A 22,525-nucleotide genomic window follows, 5' to 3' on the forward strand; every position below is an offset into this window, starting at 1 on the left:
AAATGTGTACATAGGATTTGTTCAGATAAATGCCCTTTGACCATTGCTTCATCACAAAGTGGAGCAAGTGGACAAAAGAAGGGTGAACATCTATTGGTCCCTAAAGCAAGTGACCTAGCTTTTTTCCTTGGCTGGAAAAAATTGAAGGGCAAATTCTTAGATCACTGTTGGGTTTATCTAGCACTGTATCTGTTTAGGGACTGAGAACTGAAATTGGGCTGCCATCGCTTAGGTCCCTTTAGTTCCTGCATCGGTGCAAATTGTATTTGAAATTGCATTCTGACCGGTCTGATTCAAACACCCTAATGGGAATGATGGCTGATCAGCTATCCAGGGAAACCCATAACGGATTTATACAGAAGCTGCAAACTCTAGCCCTATCCCATCTTTCCAATATTGGTTTATCCATTGGCCAGGCTTTAGAACAGCCAAATATCGACTCAGTATTAAAACGCAAGAATAGAGATTGGGTCGGAGTTGACAATCTGACCAAGTTGCATGTGGGAAAAAAAGATTGAACTAATATTTTCAGCAAGGATTCCATTTGAACTAACCATGCACTTACCTGACTAATATGTGCTCACCTGAATTGAGACGATTTATCTTACATCTGCATTTTAATCTACTCCCAACGCTCGAGCACATAGGTGGCCAGCCAAAAGTGCCACATAATGAGCGATTGCGTCGCCTCTGTAAATCTGCCATTGAAACCAGCTGACATGTTTTAACGACTTGTCCTTGTATATAAGAGGTTATTATGGATTTGTAAAACAGAAGAGCATATTGGTGCAGATCAATTGTGGAGTGCTATATATGGGCCAAATTGCTAGTTATCTCTGCAGCTGCCTTTTATGTCTGGAAAGAGGCATTGATACTTTTTGCACAAGATCAACCAAGGATAGCAATATATTAAGTATTACATGTATTTATTTAAACTCGGAGTATAGCACTTTTAGAGCCAATGATGAAACATGATTTTATGGACTGTATTTTGGAAATGAACTCTCTCACTGGGAGTTTGTTGTACTGCATAATGGTTTTATTTCTGTGTCTTAATATATCTCTGTGTTTTAACATTTCTCTTCTGTATGTGCTAAAGGTTTATTGCACAGTAAAAAGTAAAAAATGCACAGTAAAAAGTAAAAAAAAAAAAAATGGTTTTACGAGTTGGAGGAACATTTCACACTCCTGAATTAGGGGACAGAGGCATGGAAATGGAGGCTGACCCAACCACTACTGGATAAGGGTCTGTGTTGGCTCTAGGAATGGAACCTGCCCATGCTGAGCACCACTTATGGGTTGGAAGGTTGTTCTGGTGTCGCAAGATCACAGGAGTGGTTTGGGGTTTAGCCTGGACCCCAATTTGGTGCGTAGTAGAAGTGGGATTGCTCCTGGTTATCTTGCTTCGATTTTCGGTATAAATACTCCTTCTAACACGGTAGTTAGTGCGATACAGGTTCGCTTTTATTTATGGTATTTTGAGCGATTCCACTTAGTACAATGGTTAGTGTGTAGAACACTGTTCCGGCATTTGTGCCCTAGTTCGGTCAGCAGACACGTGTTTCAACCCAAAGGGTCTTTCTCAAGGCAGGTAAGCCATGCTGCGATCCCCTAGGAGCTAGGAGCCAGACTGCCTTAAGGACAGCCACCATAACACAACAAGGACCCCACCTGGGGATCGCAGCATGACTTACCTGCCTTGAGAAAGACCCTTTGGGTTGAAACACGTGTCGGGTGACCGAACTAGGGCACAAATGCCGGAACAGTATTCTACACACTAACCATTGTACTAAGTGGAATCGCTCAAAATACCATTAATAAAAGTGAACCTGTATCGCACTAACTACCGTGTTAGAAGGATTATTTATACCGAAAATCGAAGCAAGATAACCAGGAGCAAACCCACTTCTACTACACTACTGGATAAGGGCCCAGATTGTAATTGGAGAGGGCATCACTGGAATCCTGTCTCCGGATCAGAGTGTGTGCTTGGTTCATTCCAACACATTGCATTGTCTAGAAGTCAATGTAGCGTGTGTTTTTTCTTACCGCGTGCAAAACCATATCCCATTGGTTTTGTTGATACTACTTTTTTGTTTTCTGAATTAGCCTTTTGTAGTCCCTTTTTAGATCTCCTTTCCTAGTATTGCTAATATTGTTGGAGTTCAGATTGTTTTATAGAAACGATTTTGCTTGTCGACAGTTACGATCATACGATACCATGCTTTCCCCTTTCTTTTAAATGTTTTGTAAGTTTTGCGATTGTTATTGGCAAGGGTGGAATCAATGCAAAAGGTAGATCATATAGTCAGGAGTTCAGGTCCCTTGTTATTTACATCTGCGACTAAAATTTCATGTCAGAAAATTTCCTGTTTAGAGAAAATATCACTAGCATCAACTACCTTCCCAGATACATTCTCTGCAGTACCTACGTTAGCTTGCTATAGCCAAGCTTCCTCAGCAATGCTTTAATCATGTCATGTGTAGCTGGAAATTCCATAGAGCAAACAAGAGGGTGATAATCCCATTCAAGTCTGTCTATAACCTAAAAAACAATACAATGATGCATATAAAACACATATCAGTTAAAATGTAATCAATTATCGAAAAGTATTTGCCACTAATAAAGGTTGGGACTGGTGGAGTGTCTGCTGCACAGTTCAGTTGAGTAAGACAGCATATATGCATAAGGTTCTCCAGCAGACGACCTCTACCATTACTTTTGACATTTAAGTGGGAATCAGGCTTTAGATTTTCATACAATTCTAGGCACTCTGAACTGTACCCTGAGTTTTTTGCATTACAACCTCCCATAAAAAGGTGAATTATGTCCCTATGGGTTATGTTTAACACCAACACCATTGTGTTCCTTGGTGGGAGATGGAATCAGACTTATCCCTTTTCTGTGTTTTTTCTATTTACTTGCTTTGTTGTTTCATACTGTCATTGCTATGGTTAGAGTAAAACTACCCTGTAGTACCTCTGAGACTTCAACTAACGTGTGAACATAAACCCCCACCCGCCACCCAAATTTCCCACAAGTGTAGAAGGTAGCCATTGTATTGAATCTCTGAATGTAGCCATTGGGCCTCATTACAAATTGGCCGGTACAGAATTAACATGGCGGTATTAACGTGTACCAGCACATTTCTGCACCAGCCAAATACAAGTTTGCTGGTGAAGTGGTGGAATGACCTCCAGCTGGAGGTCATTCCCCCACCTCAATGGCAAACATAGACGGTATTACAGGCGTTGGTAATACCGGCACATGTAATACTGGCAAACGCCCCCCATGGAGTCCGATTGGAATTACACCGTCACCCGGCATTCGTAATCCAGTGGACATTCCACCGGACCAAGTGCCACTAACGGTAACTCCATTTGCTGGAGTTGTAATGAGCCCCATTGTATTCCACCTAGGTGAGTGCAGAATATGGCCAGTGTATTGAATCTATGCGAATAAACAATGTGGCCAATGTATTGAACCTAGGTGAATGCAGAATGTATCCATTGTATTCAATCTAGGTGCATGCAGAATGTAGCCATTGTATTGAATCTAGGTTCACATAGCATGTAGCCACTGAATTAAATCCAAGTGATTTTGAAGTGTAGCCAATGTATTGAACCTATCACACTCCAGGCTAGTGGAATTCAGTAAAAGGCGTGGCCGCTGAACAGCACGCATCTGCAATAATTCACTACTCTAAGACACCTCTGCCATAAGAATGCAGCCCATCACTACAAAAATGTGATAGGTAGCACACATAAGGACCATCACACTCTTGCATACCCCCTCTAGACTACCTCTCACCACCCATCAACATGTCAGCTCGACAGGGGTGGCTAGCAGGGACTTGGCCACTCCTTCCTATCCTCGTATTGGCTAAATTGCACACACGCATACTAGGACTTCCTCAAATGTCCCATAGTTGGACTTCGGTCCCCCCAAGGGCGTTCAACCTACAGCACGGTGTGACCATACCAATGGTGAAAGGCACTAAACAAATGACGCATTACATTACATTACATTACATATAGATTCTGGAGACAGCCACCCTCCCATAGTGTTTTCTCAGCCTCCATAGTTGATATTGATATTTTATTTCTAGCGCGGTCGTACACAAGTGTTTCGGAGCACGACAAGGCAAAGGTGGGGAACAGGGAAGAACAAAAACAACGATCTTACTAGGTCAGGTGACATTGAGAACGCGCAAGTGCATGGGAGAGGGAGAGTGAGTGAAAAGTGCATGGAAGGGGGGAGAAGTGGAAAGTGCGGAGCAAAGGAGAAACAGATACATAATAATAAATAAATAAATAATAAAGGCAACAAGCAGTGGTAGTGCATCCAGCAAGTGGCAAGTGCTGGATTAAAGGCAGCAGACAGGGTATGTCTGATAAGTGCAGGAAGAAAGGGGGGGCTGTATGGGTACAGATACAGACCCCAGAGCAAGGGGTGGCCCAGAGGCAGTGCAGGAGGGTGGCAGGGTGAGCAGGTACCTGAGCCCGGAAGACAGAGGGTACGCCAGGTGCACAGTGTCAAGAGAGAACAGATCAGCAGGGGAGAGGGGGAGCAGAGGCAGAAGCAAATGTTTGTACTGTGCACTACCACCACCAGAGAGGTCCCCTGGCGCTGTGGCAGTTCTGAAAAAGGGAGGGGGGGCGAGTTAGTTGGAATGAGCTGGAAAAGTGCAGGATAGGAGTGATGTGCTGCTGTTGGCAGCCTCAGCCCGGTGGGTCAGTTGGTTGGGCTTGGGGCGTTTTACGGTCGGTAGTCGTCGTGTGCCGTTGTGCAAGTCTATGTGCAGTTTCTTTTGTTGTTGCAATGTAGAGAAGTTTGTGTGGTTTTCTGCGTTTAAGACTTATGGTTGTGTTTGGTTAGAGTTTGAGAGGTGTATGCAGAGGGATGAAATTGTTAGTGTATTGGTTAGTTGGCATTGCTGTGCTTGCAGTTATTTATTTAATGTTTTGCATTTTTAAAGCACTCACACAGCCAGCGGGCATCGAGGCGCCGAGTTATGTCTGTGTGTGGAGCCTGCTATCTTTCACTATTCCATCTGGCACATGCTAACATTCATAATCCTGTCTAGATGTGACGCAAGCTAAGGTTAAGAATGCAATCTAGGTGTGGCACATGCTAAACATTCACAATTCTATCTAGATGTGACGCAAGCTAAGTTTAAGAATGCAATCTAGGTGTGGCACATGCTAACACTCATATTCTATCTAGATGAGACGCAAGCTAATGTTGAGAATTCCATCTAAGTGTGGCGCATACTAACATTCATATTCCTGTCTAGATGCGATGCAAGCTAAGGTTAAGAGGAAGGTCTTGAGGTGCTTCTGGAACCAGAGATGGTGCTCCTCAAGTTTCAGAGTGTCAGGGAGGCTGTTCCAGAGGGAGGCCCCAGCCGAAGCCAGATCTACCCCCAGCTGGTGGGAAGCATACATTAGATAAAATCCAGGGTTCCCCAGCCTTATTAAAACGGCACAGTTCTAGAGCAAGACATCAGTATTCCAAGTCATCCAAAAGCTTTATCATTCTGAATAAGTTGCTTTGGATTAAAGTCAGCAGGCCTCCTCTCTTCCTGCCCCTGTTGCTGGGTACAGCCTTTTGTGCAACTGAGTAGAAACCAGCCAGGGACCAAGTAAAATCAACCCAAGTCTCTTGCATGCCTATTATGTCAAAACCTCAGAGGAAGGCTGCCCAGTAGTTATCACTGCATCTGTCAGCTAAGCCTGCTATAGTCCAAGAACCTATTGCCAAATGCTTTGGGTCTGGAGTAATTCACTTTGCAAGTGGTTTAGTCAGCTTAGTGAAATGGATGCAATTGATGCAGACTTTCTCCTTAGCGGAGTCAGACATCATTTGTATCACTTTCGACCGAAGGATCTGTTTAAGATCTTTGATTCAGATCTAGCAGTGAATCAGTTGTCGAAAAGCTAAGATCCAGATTTGTCAGGGTGCGGGATCCATTCACGGTTAGCAAATGTTCTCTAACCTCTGGGTTAACCATGTATACTGAAAATGGCAGTGCATCGCAGCGCAGTTGAGACATACTTCCACTCCAGCTTCTATCACATCTTTTCTCCCCCTTGATGTTGCAATGTACAGGTCTGTGAATAATACCCGGACAGAACATCCCCCACAGTACATGCAATCCGAGAGGATATTCACAGGGCCAAATATTCCAAATGATGCACCTTTTAAATCCATATCGTCAGTAAGAATCCGAACTACAGCCATTTTATAGAAATGTATATTTCCATGAAGCACCCCTATGAAGGTGCAAATATTTTCTTTTTCCTGCAGCCAGCCATAGGGTGTTGTTTCTAAGAAGGAAACAATGCTTGACCTATCTCCGAGACGTGGGGCTTTTTATGATCAAGAGAATTAGTTGCAATTGGGATTGATTGATCGATTGATTTATTCTTAATGAGGTAATTGATAGTGGATCTTTGAAAGCCCTGTGAAGGCACTGTTCGTTTCTTGTATTTCTACTGGGGGCCTCAACCAGAATCAGCCAAGTTAGTTATTGTCCTTTCGTTAGAGGTCACAGCCATGGGCTGAGCGTTGTCTGTACTAGCCATTTGAAGGGTTTGAGGCCTCAAACCCTAATCTTTGTCTCCTAGGTCCTGACCTCTTAGGAGTAGTAAAGCATCAGCTACGGCCACAACAGTGGCATTCCTGGCACCGCAAACACCTGGTTCAATTATGGTTATAGCCGACAGTGATAGTAGAGAGTTTATCACGTACAGACTTTTCTCAAGTAAAATATAGTCTTGAATTTGCTCCTCTCTTCGATAGGTAACCATTCTAGTTAGTTCCTTTATTGCCACCTCTAGGCCGAGAATTGCAGATGACGTGATTGCCTCAATGAGGAGGACAGCTCATGCGAGATGGTTTCTGAAAAATTAGAGGCACCAGTGATCAGAACTTCCGGGTTAGAGAGGGAGGATGAAACTCATCGCTCGTCGTCAGGGCTGGCCTGTTGGCAGACGTTTTCAGTTGCAAAGGTGTAAGGAAAGGTTACTGTGTATTTGAGGTTGTAAGAGCTTTTATTTAGGTCAAAAAGAATGTGTCCTGTGATTTGCTTTGTGCTATGGAGTTTGCCATATGATCCAAGAGATCCTCAAGGTAGAGCCAAGAGTCATTTGCCATTGTGTTTGGAAGTTGTGGTCCAAGAAGAGAAATTGACCCTTTAATTTGCAATTTTTGCTTGTGCAAATTACAATTGGAAGAAATTTTGAAACATGTGATAATTGAATGCGAGTCAGTGTGGGCTACCAGGATAACGTTTTAGGAAAAATGTGTGCACTTTCCAAGCATTCCTGGCAGAATAAGCCTTTTGGGCATGAAAAATGCAAGGATCACATCTATCTCTTCTGGGCAAAAGGTTTACTAAGTATAGCGAACAAGGGAAGTTACTCCGGTATCGATTGATGATATGTGACGCCACACACTTTACTAGTTATTCACGGTAAAAGATGTTGGGTCAATTAGTACTCTCTCAATAAGGCACTCCCTTAGCTTTTTTGGCACTTGGCCTATAATAGGGTTCTATACAGTAATGAATCATACATAAGCTCCCTTATAATATAATCCTAGACTAAGAATGGAAGACAAATAGATAAGCAGAAATGTCACAACAGTTTTTAATGAAAGTTTGATGTGGTTCATACAATCAGCTTTTAATGTTATTGTAAGCACTTTGCACTACAGTATAGTATTATGAAATGTATTCATTTAACTTTTTTAAATATTTTATTGTGTTATGGTTTAGATTCATACTTCCACAAATACAAAATAATGCCAATCACAGAAATGTTTAAGAGAAATTACAACAAGATCACATGAATGGTAATATTTCAATAAAATCAATTCCATCGGTTAAAACAGTTAACAATATCACCTTGACAAAACAGTAAAATACAATTAAACCAGTTATAGGTACACAGAATTCCAGGGCACAGAAAAGAATATTTCAAATTAAGATGGCTCTTTAGAAAACTACAACTCACAAGTAAACATTCAGTTAAATTGTTGCATTACTAAAGAGTCTCTTACAATTTCATGACCACTAGTCGTGAGTAACTCCATAAATTTAATTCTATAAGCTCAGCAAAGACTGTGCTAAACGAGGAATGTTGCCCATTTTACAAAAAAAATCTTTTAGGAAAGCAATTAGGGGAATTCTCATAGAAGGTGGTCTGCCCCTCAATAACCTTGCCTATAGATTCGAGGAGATAACCACTGAGACAGAATTAATAAATCTCCCTAAAAAAAAATGAAATCTCATCTGCATTAAAAATGGGCATTCCAAAACTAGATGGCGTAAGTTTCTAAATAGGCTAGTTTACACCACCTACACGTGTGCCTATCTCTTGGCAATCCAATTCGAGGGCCGATCACTTCTAGCGTGTGGAGACAGTTCAGCATACATTTTTGGAACCACATTCCAATGCTCTTAGACGGAAATATAATTAATTAAGGATTCAGACACTTTGAACAACTAGTGATAATCGTAATATCTTTATAGAGTTTTAAATTGGAAAAGAACTCCACAGATTCTATGATATTGCACTCTCTCAAACTTGCTTATTTCTACCATGGGAGAATCCACATCAATTCCTGCTTCCGTCAAGAAGTGTTCACAAGACCTCAAACTGATTTAAAGAGGCATCCATCTCCAACCAAAAAATATCATCTTGCAAATTAGTAAACGGAGAACCACCTTTACTATCTTGTATCTTAAAACAAGAGACACAAGTTATTCCACTTATAGACCGGTCCACCATGAATTATTGCTCAACTCAAGACGGATGGTTCTAATGGGCACTGAAGGCGGTAGGCGCAACACAGACCTCCAGATTGTACCCTCAAGGATATAGAGCCATTTTCGATATAATTCTTGATTTTTCTGCATTGACTTCAAGGCTATTTTCTCTAACGTATAGAAACACCATGTCTATGCCCCTCTGAAGGCTGATGGGGGGGGGGGGTCTGATCCAAAAGAATCAGTTCATCGGCTTACACCATCCACCCAACCTTTACGGTACCCAAATTAGGGGGACGGTGAGAGGACTTTAAAAGCATCAACCACTATATATATATATATATATATATATATATATACATACATACACAAACACACACGTACAATTGTGTGCTATTATTTATATTAATGTGAAAGATCTAACAAACCATAATTAATATATATTCTCCTAAGGCCTAGGATTTTCCAAGTAACAATACTTAATTTATGCAGCTTTGGGAATGCAGCTCGTCTAGATTTATGAGGGGAAAACTCACTAGTGGGGAAGGCAATCTGTCACTTTAGTTTATCAAGAAGACGGTGTGCACAGGCTGAGGCCAGGGCATTGAGCATAATATTTTTTCTTTTTGCTCTATGGACCAGAGATGAATGTACAATTGTGATTTAGGTTTGTTTTCTTTTTCTGGGCAAACGATTCATGCCTTTTCACCAGAAACAGTCTACGGTTAACAAGATACGTTCTAACTCACTGGCATGGTACTAGATACTTTCTAACGTAATGGCATGGTACAACAATAGACGAGAATCTGACTTGAATTGCAGGTGGAAGTGTTCTATACTTAATAGAGTAGGCCGTTGTCCACTAGTGCAATACGAATGTGGATATGTTCATTTAGAAGGGCATTAATCTTTTCTCCCATTCCCTTTCTTGGTTTGTGTACATTCATCACACAGAAAAAACATCTTTGAGCAAGTATCCATTAATTGATCTTTCTGCTCTCCACACATCTTGTGTTCTCGTGAACTTATTAATGGTGAGGCGTTACTTATCGTTTCTTTTCTAACTGGTGGGTTTTTCAGCTAAAAGTTTGCTAATTGACAAATTTACTATCTTTAGTGGGACACTTCCATCTTCATTTAAATCCTTTGCTGATTCAGAGTTACTGTCACATGGTCTCAGATTTGTTTTCCAGTATTTGTATGTCATTAGGTTATCAGCAGTAGGTTTTAACAGGGCATTTCCACCCAGTACTCCCATCTCAATATCGCTCAGAGCACTTTGCTTTGCCAGATCAGCAACTTTTAATCTCTGGAGCTCTGCTCTATTTTTCAGCAGCTCCCCAGCAAAACCTTTAGCCATCTTCTTTAGCAGCCCAATATCGTTGTTTACAAAAATGCATCCTGCACATAGGCTACCAACTCTGATATTGCATTTTATTTTCGTTTCCATGAGGCACATCTGAGGTAAGGAGACTGGCCTAACAGCTTAACACGCATGCCAAGCAAGGTCAAAGAGCAGAGCTGAGGAATGCGTGATGCTGCATGCTGCCCGCTGCCAGTTCATGAGCCCCTCCTGAGAAGTACACAGCTGACAACGTTGCTGGATCTAATCCAACGCCAGAGACTGCTGTGCAGATATGACCATGCATTTCGCAACTGCAGGCTTCCTTCCCCCTGTTCTCCGAAATTGACCTTTTTGTTATATATGTGCTGTTTCATGGGTGCAGAACGGGTTTCGAGACATCCTTTGTATATAAGAATGAGCCAGGCATGATTGGTCAGAGCAGCCCTCCCATTCACTGGTGTGTTTGCATTACAGCCCACTTCACTCTACTTCTGGTCTTCTGTGTATTTGTGTCCACACGAGTGCCTGAGATGTTGTGTGGGAGCAGGACGAGCATGTAACATCACAGGCCGAGTACTTGCTTTTCTTCTTCTTTATTTCTTTTAATTAGATTTTGTTATAACTATTGAAATTAAAAGTACAGAACATTGTGGACCTCCTGGTGCGCTCCCTCCCCCCGAACGTTCCCTAGGATCTTGTTTCACTCTTGTCTCGTCACTTTATCCCCAGAATTCGCAATTTGTCGGGACAGTAGGGTTCCTTGTAGTCATCATGTAGAAAGTCTATTATAGCCTCCCATTCCGTGGTGAATTTGGCTTGGTTCCCTTGGAGGGAGTACGTGAGCCACTCCAGGGAGACAAAGTTCCATACTTTGGCTAGCCAGTCCTGTTCTGTTCTGATTGGGGGGGGGGGGGGGGTCTATGGCTTTCCATTTCTACGCTATTACTTATAAGACTGCTATTGACAGGATGACATACCCTTTTTGCTTGCGTTTTGCCCATGATTGGGAGTGCTTCCCACCCATACAAAGTAAGCTTTCTTTTGGGGTTCTAGGCCCCTGTTCCCCAACTATCTCACACATATTGTGGTTAATAGTATCCCAGAAGTTTCCCAATTTTGGACAACCCCACCAGATGTGCAGCCAGTCCCCTGTTCCGCCACAGTCTCTCCAGCATAGCTGGGTTTTTGCAGGGTAGATTTGTTGCAGGCGCGCCGAGATGTAGTGCCATTGGGTCATTGTCTTGTACCAGAAGTCCCGTACTTGAATGGCATGGGTTGCATTTGGGGATGTCTCTCCACAGTTGTTCCCATTCTTATTCCGGGAGTGGTTTCCCTAGAGTGTCTACCCATTTGATTTAGTAGTTTAGATATATGTTTTGCACAGCTTCTAGTCCTATTTTGTATAGGTTGAAGATAAGCCATCTTTCCCCAGATTCGGAGGCAAGGAATTTCTCAAATGAGGTGAGGGGCGAGTTGCCACTTTGAGTATGTGTGTATGTTCATTAGCCAATGTCGTAGCTGGAAGTAGGACATGCTGTCTTTCTCAGTTAGTCGCAGTTCAGCCTTGCACTGGGTAAATGGTTTAATGTCCGTGTCTTAAAACATGTCTCTAGGTTCAGTGTATCCTGCCTCCTTCCAGCGCCTAAAAGCTCCCTTTTCTAGCCCCGGTGTATTGGCGGTTCCCGAATATAGGTACAAGGGGAAGGGAAAGTAGTGATCTGCTTGTATTTTGATACGAGGTCCCAGATGGTTTCTACCAGCTTAGTGATTTCTGAAATATGCATATTTCGAGGGCGGTCTAACTTGTGTAGCCAAAGGACTTCATTCAGGGGGACACCTACCAATGCAGTGGTAGGTGCCCCCCCGAATGATCCATGCGTATCCAGCATTTCTCTGACCTGCCTACCAGGCTTATAGGTCAAAGGATCGATGCAAAAGGACCGAAGACAAAAGGATCGGAAAAAAATTGGGTTTTTTTACATTTTCATTTGGGGGGGGGGGTCCCCCCCAACCCCTGTTTTTGTGGTAAAAAACATTTTTTCCCTAAATGAAAACCCCCCAAAAATATATAATAAAAAATGTTTAAAAAAAAAAAAAAAGAAAACGATCCTTTTTTTTTTTTTCGCCCCTATTGCGTCGATTCTTTGACCATTCGATCCTTTGTAGTCGACCCTTTGACTGGACACCCCTACCAGCCATTCCTTTACTATCCTAGTTGGCAACATAGTAGTACATGCAAACATGCAAAGCCCGGGACGTCTAGGCCGCCCTTGTTGATGGGAAGCGTCATTGTTTGTAATACTCTGCGGGCCGATTTATTGTTCCTGATAAATGGGGTTAATTAGTCGGCATAGTGCTCGAAAGAAGGATTCTGGAAGTGGAATCGGGGGGCGGGTGTGTCTGTGTGTGTCTTTGTTCCTGTCTCCCACTGGACTTGGTATAGCTTCTTAGCCCTCTGGAGGGATTTCCCCTACCAGAGAGAGGTTCAGGATTCCGGATTTTGTAATATTAACCTTGAGCCCTGCTACTGTCCCGAACACGATTATTTCCTGCATTACTGCCTGAAAGGAGGTTTCTGGATTTGTGAGTGTAAGGAGCATGTCGTCCGCGTATGCTCTCACTGTGTGCTTTTCCTTTCTAAACAGGATCCCCTGTATCTGTTGATTAGTGCTGAGGGCTGTTAGGAAGGCTTCTAGGTGGATGGCGTAGTGGAGCGGGAGAGGGGACAGCCTTGCTTGGTCCCTCTCTCCAGCTTGATTGGTTGAGAGAGGTCCCCGTTGACGAGGAGTCGGGCTGTGGGATCCTGATAGTTGGTGCAAAATCTGTTAATATAGCCTGCTCCGAATCCCATCTTTTCCACGGTTTTAAATAGGAAGGACCATTCTACCCTGTCGAACGCCTTCTCTGCATCTAAAGATAGGAGGATGGATGGATGCCTTTTCGTTGCCTCTTTTCTATGATGTGACAAATTCTGTGCATATTGTCATGTGTTTGTCTGTGTTGTATAAATCCAGACTGGTCTGGGTTGATGAGCTGTGCCAGAAGGGTTTCCAGCCTGTTGGCTAGTATTTTAATGTATAGTTTAGCCTTTACGTTTATGAGGGCGATGGGCCTGTATCATCCACATTGCGCTGGATCTTTTGCTGATTTGGGGAACAGTATGGTTTCTGCTTCTTACATCGTGCAGATTATGCAACCAGTGTCCCTGAATGAGTTAAATAATGAGGTTAGTCTTGCTGCCAGGGCCTGTTGGAAGGTTTTGTAGAATGCTGATGGGACCCAATCAGGCCTGGGGGCTTTGTTAAGGGGTAGGCTTCTGCTGGCATGTCCCACTTTCTCCAATGTGATCTCGGCTTCCAATGTCGCCTGGTCTTCCCAGGGTAATCTGGCGGAGTGTGAGTGAGCTATGGAAGGTTTTTTGTTGTATGTCTTCAGGTTTGTCTGATTTATAAAGAGGAGTAGAAATGTACAAATAGGTCTGTTATTTCGGGTGTGGATCTTAGTACCTTGTTGGTTGGTGATTCCCTGGATTATTTGGGATGCTGCTTTCTGTTTCAATTGTCTGGCTAGCAGCCTATCTGCCTTGTTGGGGTGTATGTAGTATCTCTGTTTTACCTTTAAAAGATTATTTTCTGCCTGCCTAGTCTGAAGGAGATGTAGCTTGCCTTCTGCATTTTGGTATTCCCTGCACACCTTTTTGCTGGGATATTGGGCCATTTTAGCCATAATGTCCAGAAGGTCATCTTCTAGCTCTGGCTTCAGGGTTCTCAGCTGATTGTGCCACCGCGCCCAGAGGGCTATCAGTTCCCCACTGAGCGTGGCCTTAAAAGGCGTCCCATACTACCACTTCTGAGACACCCGCTTTTGCGTTATTTTCAAAATATTCTTTGATTTGCCCCTTCTACTTCTTCCCTCATTACCAAATCTGAGAGTAATTCCTTAGGGAAGCCCCAGATTCATAACCCCCACTTTTGTTGGTGGAGATTGAGTGTCATGGATATGGGGGCATGGTCTGAGATTGCGATGGTGTGGAGGTCTATCTGTGTGATATTGCCCAGGAGCATGGTTGAGGCCCAAATGGAGAGCTGTTGAAGGAGGGGTGTGGTTATGTGTACGTTTTGCGGTCCTGTCTTTCTTAGGATGCCAGGCTAACTTAAAGTCTCCCATCACCAGGATTTCCCCTTGACTAAACGTTTCTAATTCTGTTAAGACCATCCTTAGGAAGCCGTTTTGCCCAGAATTGGGGGTATATATTGTGGCTAATATCAAAATCGTTGTGTCTATTTGGAGGGTGATGAATAGGTATCCCCCTCATTTGTCTGCTTTTGTGGCTATTGTTTACACTGCCAAACATTGTTTCGTTGTGATTAGGACCCCTGCTACTTTGCTCAGGGCGCTCGCCTGGAATATCTGCGGGTATCGCCTCAACTTCAGTCTGGGTCAGTCAGTGCACTCGATGTGCGTTTCTTGGAACGTGATGTGCTAGCAGCATTTCCAGTTTGTTCCTTTTCACTGGGGTGTTCAGTCCCTGTATATTAAGTGTGAGAACTCTGACCATTCTGAGGGATGACGCTCGCGTTTCTCCAGAGTAGTGCCCTAGGAAGAGTTAACAATAACCCCCCCAACTAAACGAACCAAGGGTGGGAGCCATGCCCCAATTTGGGCTTGCAACATTCCCACCTTAGCCCCCTGCCCTTATTTTCCCTCCCAGCCCCCCGTTGCCCTCGTGCCAGTACCAGTACCTATGTGTCTCCCCGGTTGATAGCCTGGGGGCTGAGCTCGCTGGACCTGCCAGTCCCTTCTTGTGGGGTGTGCTAATACCCCTATGGTGATTCCAAGTTCTTCCGGCCTTATGCCGCCTCTGTCCCTTGGGTGTCTTTTTTACGTGTTGATGCTATCGGTTCCCGATGTCAGTGGCCTTCTGGGATAGCGGCATCCTTCTCTTTTTGGAGGTTCAGATGTTGTGGGCCTCGTAGCTGTGGTCTCCTTACTGGTGTCCATTCCCATTGTTTAGGATGTTGAGGTATCTGTGGCGTGTTTCATAATGCCGGGTCGTCCTCGTCTTCCTCCATGCTTATCAGGTGTGTCCCTTCCTCCCTTGTTGTGATCCAGTGTTGGCAGCCTTCCCATTGGAAAAGGAGCACAAAAGGGAAATGTCCATTTATATTTGATTTGTTTGGCCTGGAGTTTTCTCACCACTGTCCCCATTTCTTTTCTTTTCTGAAGGGTTGACTGTGACAAGTCTTGCTATAGATGTATTTCTGTGCCATTAAAAGGTAATTGGTTCTGCTGGGAAAGCTGCATGGAGGATGGCCTCTTTTTGGGGGTACCTCGCCAGGGCGACCACTACCTCGCTCGCGCACCTGGCTCTTGTCGTCTGGGGCCTGTCCTATGGATCCGGTTGAATAAGATTTCCCCTGAGGCATCCGTCCTCAGGAGATCCGAAAAAATGTGTGTGGCCTTGGGTTTCAGCTCAGCATCACTTATCGCCTCTGGCAGGTTCCTTATGTGTATATTTGACCCGTGTGCCCCGTTTTCTAGGTCTTCGCAATGTAGCTTCATGCTTTGGGTTACCCTAGCTAGGTCTTCCAGGGCCACGTCCATTTTGCGGGTACCCTCTGCTACTTCTTGTAGGGCCCTTTTGGTGGTGTCTGTCCTTTCCTCAAGGGCTGTAATGTCTTCTTTTAAGTCCATTATGGATTGTTTAATTTCCCCCATGAAAGAGGTGAAATGCGTTTGACATGTCACCGTGAATTTCTCCTGAAATCCAAGGTCGTTTTCGGGGATGTTCGGGAGCTTCTGTGTTTTGCCTTGTTGGTCCCTGGGGTCCGATTCTTTAGCCCAGCAGCATTGGATGGGGCTTTCTCAACCCGTGGAAGCTTGGGATCTTTTACGGAGTATGTTTTTCCCCCTTTAGTTACCGGCATCGGATAGGGCCGTTGTTGTGGGGGTCGCAAGCTGCTTTTGCGCACCCCCCCACCCCGCAACTGATTTGGGGCTTTGCGGTCTCCTCAAGTGGGTTAGTTGGTGGCCTTTTGGCTCTCTCCCCTCTCTGCGTCACCTGTATATGGTATTGTTCTCCCTGTGGGGTTTTCCCCGGGCTGCACTTTGCCTAGGTATCGCCTCTAGGAGTGTTGTTCAGGATGGTGTTGTGGGGGTTAATCTCGGTCCTTTGGGGAGGGTTTGGGGGCTCCACAGGGTTCCAGGGGTGTTGTGGCTGTTGGAGCCTTGGGCTTAGGCGGGTCCGGTTCCTCTGTTAGATTCCCCTTCCCTTCGCTACTGGCCCGGCTCCTATTTCTATTCCAGGGGACAGAGGGGATGCTTACGGTCCCTTGATGGGGTGGTGGGGGGTGTGGGCCCTTGAGCGGGTCCCCGTTCGGGTTTGCCGTGAAGTCTTCTGCTCTGGGAGAGCAGCTGCCGTAGCTGGCTGTGCCCTAGTAGTGTGCGTGGGTTATTCCTGGGGCTGCACTGGAACCCTTGGGGAGGGTTCAAGGTTTCAGCGTATCTCAGGAGGTGCAGTAGGTGTTGGGCCTCTGGGGGATCCAGTTCCTCAGTTTGGGTTCCACTCCCTAGCTGTTGGCCTGGCTCCCCTCTCTATTCCAGGGGGATTGGGGGGGCTGCTTGAAGTCCCTTGAAGGAGGGGGGGAGTGGGTAGGACCTTGAGCTGGGCCCACGCAGGCTTGCAGTGGGAGTCTTCCATTCCGGGGAGCCGCTGTTGTGGCTGGCTATGTACCAGGTGTTGCGTGGGGGTGAGCGGTGCTTGCGCTGGCCACAGGCGATTTACCGAGACTGGTGCCTCTCAGCCGCTCCTTTCCCGTATTGTGTGTGGCGCCAATAGCTTGGTTCTTGGTGGGGGCTGCTGCTGTGTTAGATTACCCCTGTGTTGCAGCCGCTCACCTGCCTGATGCTGATCTGATCCTGTGCTACTACTGGGGTGTGCAGGTGGTCTCCTTGGCTCTTTGGTGTCGGCCGCAATGTCTTTGGTAATGCAGAGGAGAGCCGGCCGAGACCAGCTTGATTTGCTGCCGAGTCGTACTGCGTAGCGCTGTGGTGTGGGCCGTGTGCCCGGTTTCGTGCTCCGCCGTGGTTTGCCACCTTTCCTTTAGTTTGCGCTCCGATCTGTCTGCCGCTATTCCGATGCCTCGTAGTCCCGAGGTACGTTTATAGGTCTACGTGCTCCTGTCGGGTGTACACTCCTCCCTCGGAGGTTGGAGCCGCAGTTCCTAACTTCTTTTATTTCGGAAGTCTGTGTAAGTGCTCGGTTGGTGCAGCAATTCCCCGATTTCTTTCTGGTTGTTTGAGAGAGTGCAATTAGTGGCCGTGGAGGTGGGGGAAGCTCCACTTCATTTTTTAGGCCACGTAGAGGACAGAGCAGACTGCTCGCACATCCTCACCATCTGGCTGCCATCTTGGAATCTCAGTACTTGCTTTTTTGATGGTACTGTAGTCCCTCACATCTTCATTAAAGATTACTCAAAGGGGATATTCAAATGTAGACATGTAGGGACCTTTTATATGCAACTGGACAAAACCGTCTTCTGTTTTTAGGAATATAAACATGTGCAGCAAATGTTACTTCAGTAGCTGCGGATTACATTTATGACGGCTATTTGTCAAAGAGTTGGAATGGAGGGCAGCTTTACATTTCGATGCGATCAAGCTTATTTTTTATCAACGTTTCGAACAGTATAAAACTCATTGAAACTTGAAGATAAAAAGAGTCAAATGTTATAGAAGTAGCTTTTCACATCTTAGGCGTGATACTGTGATGTGTGACCCTCCATGTCTATTGCCCTTTTAACTGTGGGTCCCTCCCAATGTGTAATGCCCTTTTAAGATGGGCCATGACTGTCATGGTCCAAGCTAATAAAAGGAGCAACTGCAAGCACGTGCATCAGAATGGCTGCAGACTCCAACCATGGAACATCTGTTGTCTCCGTCTCTCATTCTGGGCCTGTAGGCCTACACTGTGCGATCACGGCCCTGCAGATCCCTTCTGGTCTGGGCCCCCATGACCAGCCTGGTGCCCTGGATCCAGCACAGGCACCCACCATCCTGGATGCTACCGGCATCCATGGTGCTCCGCCACCCAGGCTGTGTCCCCTCAGCCTCACAGGGCCCTGCCCTGCAACAACTATAAGTCGGGGTGACCCCGGCACACCAACATGGTGCTGGGCCCCACAGCACCTGTGAGGCCAGCCGCGTGACCGCCACAGGGCCCACAATAATGGTAATGAGTGAGGAGGACCCCTGCGGTGTGGTCGCCTGCCTGAGGGGGCTGAGAGGAAAGTGGCGTCCACCGCCGCATGAAATAGAAGCAAGCGGCGTCCACCGCTGTGAAAGGGAGGAGTGGATGCAATGCCCATGCCCTGCCGGCAGAGCCTCCCTGGACGCAGCCCTCTGAAGAGGGTGCTCATGCGGCCAGAGTAGGGGTCTCCCCGCAGCCCCTGCAGCATCTGCCGCCAAGTGCTCTTGTTTTCTCCCGCCTAGAGGGGAAGGTGATGGTGGCGGCGCTGCCGCTGTTAAATAAATGAATATGTCCCTGGCCAATGGACAATGCAAGGCTCCAAAGTCAGAGCTGAATTGTCCCAAGAGAAGAAATGTAAAGCAGCCACTGCCACTGCAACATCTGGAGGAAACCACATGGCGAGGTTGATCCCTCACTGAGGAGCTGTAAAGGAGAGGTGGCCTGCAGAGCTCTGTTTCGGAAACGGAGAGTAGGCATGCTGCCTGGCCAATCCGCTGCCTAAAGGCAACATCAGGTGGTGCACAGTTTCACTGGCAGAAATGAAGCAATGCAGAGCCTTTAAGGATGCTGCAAGCTACTCTAATCTCAACTGTGTGCAGAAATCCAGTACTCAAGACTGCATCGCATACATTGCGAATGATGAAGCAGATGCCATCTGCCTGGATGGCGGGCATGTCTATGATGCTGGATTGAAAAAACTTGAAGCCTGTAGTGCTCGAAAGTTATGGCACTTATAAAGAGATTGACACCTGCTAATATGCTGTTGATGTGGTGGGGATAGGGTCTGTTTTCCAATTCTCGGATCTGAAGGGCAATGCGTCGTGCCATACCGGGCTGGGCAAGACCGCGGGCTGAAACATGCCCATTGGGACGAATGGGCTACATCAAGTGGGATGGAAGCGACAAGCCCTTGAAGAAAGTGGTTTCAGAATCTGAAAACTGTGTTCCCGGCGCCCAGGATTCCAACCTCTACAGCTTGTGTGCAGCAAAAGGTGACAGCAAGTTCACACTCTCTAGCAGGGAGCCCTACTACGACTAAGGTGGAGCTTTCAAATGCCTGGCAGAAGGAAAAGGTGTGGTCGCTTTTGTGGGGCATTTAACTGACAAATACAAGCTGCTCTGTCTGGACAAGACAAGGAAGCCGTTGTCAGAGTACAAGGACTGCAGCCTGGGTAGAGTTCCTGCTCACGCGGTGGTGACAGGAAGCTCCCTCGAGAAGTCCAAAGCAATCAGCAAATGCCCCACAAAAACACAGGCCGATTTCGTTAAGTCTCCCCTGATGGAAGCAAGGACCTGTTATTTAAGGATTCTGCAACAAAGTTGATTCCCTTGCCAGAAAGTATGAACGCCACTATCTTGCTCAGCACAACATATTCTGAAGCTATTCAGAGCCTGAGGAAAACATCTGCAAGCGCTGCGCTGGTGCATGATAGACAAAGCCGAGAAAGAAGTGCGACACCTGGAGTGCCGTCAGTGGGAACGACATCGCCTGTGCAGTGGTGCAGTGAGAACTGCACCAGTAAATGGATGTGGTTCCTGCCTGAAAGAGGGAGTAGAGTGACTGTACCGCACCAAATAACACCCTGCCACTGGTGTATGCCCTATACTGCGGGCAGCGCCCTGCCCACAGCCCTACCACTAGTGTCACCCTACCACTGGTGTGCGCCCTCTTCTTCTGGCAGCTTCCTGCCCATACTCCTGCCTGGGGGAAGAGGACTAAACAGGAAGTGGCCTTAACAACCAGCCACTTGTGTCACCCATGCTAGCAAAGCAAGTGGCCCTAACGCCCCCCCCACCCCCCCGCACTGTTCCCCTTCCCCCTGCCCTGCATGATCTCAATGTCACCTGGCCTAGTAGGATCGTTGTCTGTCTTCCCTCTGTTTCCCCTTTCTTGCCCCGTCGTGCCTTGAAACAATTGTGTATAGGCACATTATAAATGCCATATCATCATTATATCACTAGCGTCGCCCTGCCTGCACAGCCCTAACGCCCTGCCACCAGCGACACCCTGCCATAGTGGTTGCGAGAAAAGGAAGTAGAGAGCAACAATCCCGCCTGGGATAGGAGAAGAGGTGGTCTAGACACCCTGTTACCTGTGTCTGGCCAACCAACACATGCGACCCTGACACAGGCCACCAAGAAGCGGTGCAACGGGCAAATGAGGGGTGCAGTTCTGCACGAGTGCTTGTGCGCCCTCCTGTGCCACTACAGTTAAAGGACACCCCTGCCTGGGGGAGCATGGCCAATGAAAAGAGAGGGTGAGTAACATGCTGCCACCCATGCCCTATCAACATCACTTGGCACAGCCTAGACACCCTGCTATCCATGTCTTGCTGCCCTGCCCCAACATCAAGGGACTAAGCCGATGTGGCCCCTGGTGCTGCTTTCCTGGCCTTTGAACTTTACCATCAACAGACCTGGACCTGTGGGAATGACTATCCTGAACGGACACTGGAGCAAAGTCAACTGGTCTGCAGTCCTGCAAGTACTCGGAAGAGACAAAATAAACATGTGTTTAGATGCTGTGAGCATGCATGTAGATTATGTGCTTAAAGTGGGCCCAGTTAAATGGATGTGAAGCTGTGCTCCCTTGGTTTGTAGCCATGCTCTAAATGGTGCCAGCAGCTGGCAATGGCAGCATTCAGTGGTTGAAGCTCCAATTACCCCAGGTTAATAAAGGGTCTTGTAAAATGTGGTAGAACTGCCACCATTCCACTGGTGGTTCACCAACCACGACGACTGTCACCCGCCGAGTATGTTTAGAGTGTGTTAATAAGTTTTATGTCTACAACTATCCAAGTCCCTTTGTCTGTATCAGTGGCATATCCTATCTGTCCACCCCATTACTCTCAAGTGGTTCAGTAACGAGAGGGGGGTCGGGGGCATGCATGTTTCAGCAATGTTTGTTTTGTTCATTATGGAAAAAGAGGAGTGAAATGTGTGACCATCCCATGTGTGTTGCCCTTTTAAGCTGTGGGTCCCTCCCAATGTGTAATGCCCTTTTAAGATGGGCCCAAGTTAATAAAACGAGCACCTGAGGCAAGCCGCGTGACCGCCGTCGGCCCTACAATAGATACGCCCGCACATATCACATATGGCATTACTGCATTTCAGTTGTACTGTACGGTGCAGAAGACTTCGTGTCACCTGGGCCATATATGCCCATGTGACATTATTGGTTCTTCGTGAACAATAATGCATTGTGTGACTTTTAGTCGTAGATCTCTTCAAAGAAGCAATTAGACTAACGTGCCAGATTACAATGCTTTTAAAAGAGAAAAACACGTGTGCAGTGCCCACCATCGGATATCATCGTAATACAACAGAGTTGTAAAGCTAAAAAAAAACAAAAAAAATTAAAAATCAATTTTAAGGCAGTAAGCTTTTCAGCAGACAGTGGCAAGTTTGTCACGTCTGAGACAGCGCCCACCAAACCCTCCCCTGCAGGTAGTCCAGATAAATTAGGCATACACAACACATACGCGCTTATTCTACGCTTAAAGTAAAGTAACGAACCTGTCGTTAGATTTAGATGCCACGGCAGAAGCAAACAGCGGTTTACTGATAAGCGAATCCAATGCGCGAGCGAGATGTGCCTAGTGTCTGTCACGAAATTAAGCGTCCTGTAGTTCCCATGCGAGAACCCTAGCAACGCTCCGCCTCCTAGTGGTCACGTGAATTGCACGCTAGTACGTCTGTGGTTTAAGGTAACTCGTGACCCCCTGCCATCTTACGTCTCTCGTACCACGTGATCGTCCCAGAGCGGGAAGGCAGAATCTGGAGCGAGCGTCGTGGCTTAGATCATAGGTAGCTCTTACTCCGAGATTTGGAACGGTAACAGCAACGATGCACACGGTTACCAGGCGAATTTGCGGTAAACGAGACTACCTATTGGGACTTTAGTTCTTGTTTTTTGTGTGTAGAGCACTGAGTTGACTTGTTTTTACATCCAGGGGTATTTGCAGTGGTGGAAATGGCAAAAATGTGGTCTAGAGGGGGCGGGGATCGTAGTGGACATCCAGCAATGCTGGAATACTTTAAAAAAAAAAAAGTGCTGCAACGCAGCATTGCATTTTACCACAGCTTTGGCACTGTGACAAATCCAGCGGTAAAAGGCAATGCTGCCGTTGCGAGCGTTTTATTCCAGCGCTGTTCATG

General features: G+C 46.2%; 1 protein-coding gene and 1 pseudogene across 1 annotated transcript in view; one reads left to right on the forward strand and one right to left on the reverse strand.

The window, feature by feature from the left end:
- IFT81 (intraflagellar transport 81) overlaps window positions 1-22,010 on the reverse strand; it is a 1,594,755-nt gene extending 1,572,745 nt beyond the window's left edge. Inside the window, exon 1 of the mRNA XM_069619559.1 lies at window positions 21,884-22,010. The gene's annotated coding sequence lies outside the window, so the exon portion shown is untranslated. The remainder of the gene's footprint in view (window positions 1-21,883) is intronic.
- LOC138493041 (serotransferrin pseudogene) lies at window positions 18,907-19,875 on the forward strand (annotated as a pseudogene).
- Window positions 22,011-22,525: the final 515 nt, after the last annotated feature.

Source organism: Ambystoma mexicanum, chromosome 10, assembly GCF_040938575.1.
Source record: "Ambystoma mexicanum isolate Mex_15411 chromosome 10, UKY_AmexF1_1, whole genome shotgun sequence".
Taxonomy (NCBI): domain Eukaryota; kingdom Metazoa; phylum Chordata; class Amphibia; order Caudata; family Ambystomatidae; genus Ambystoma; species Ambystoma mexicanum.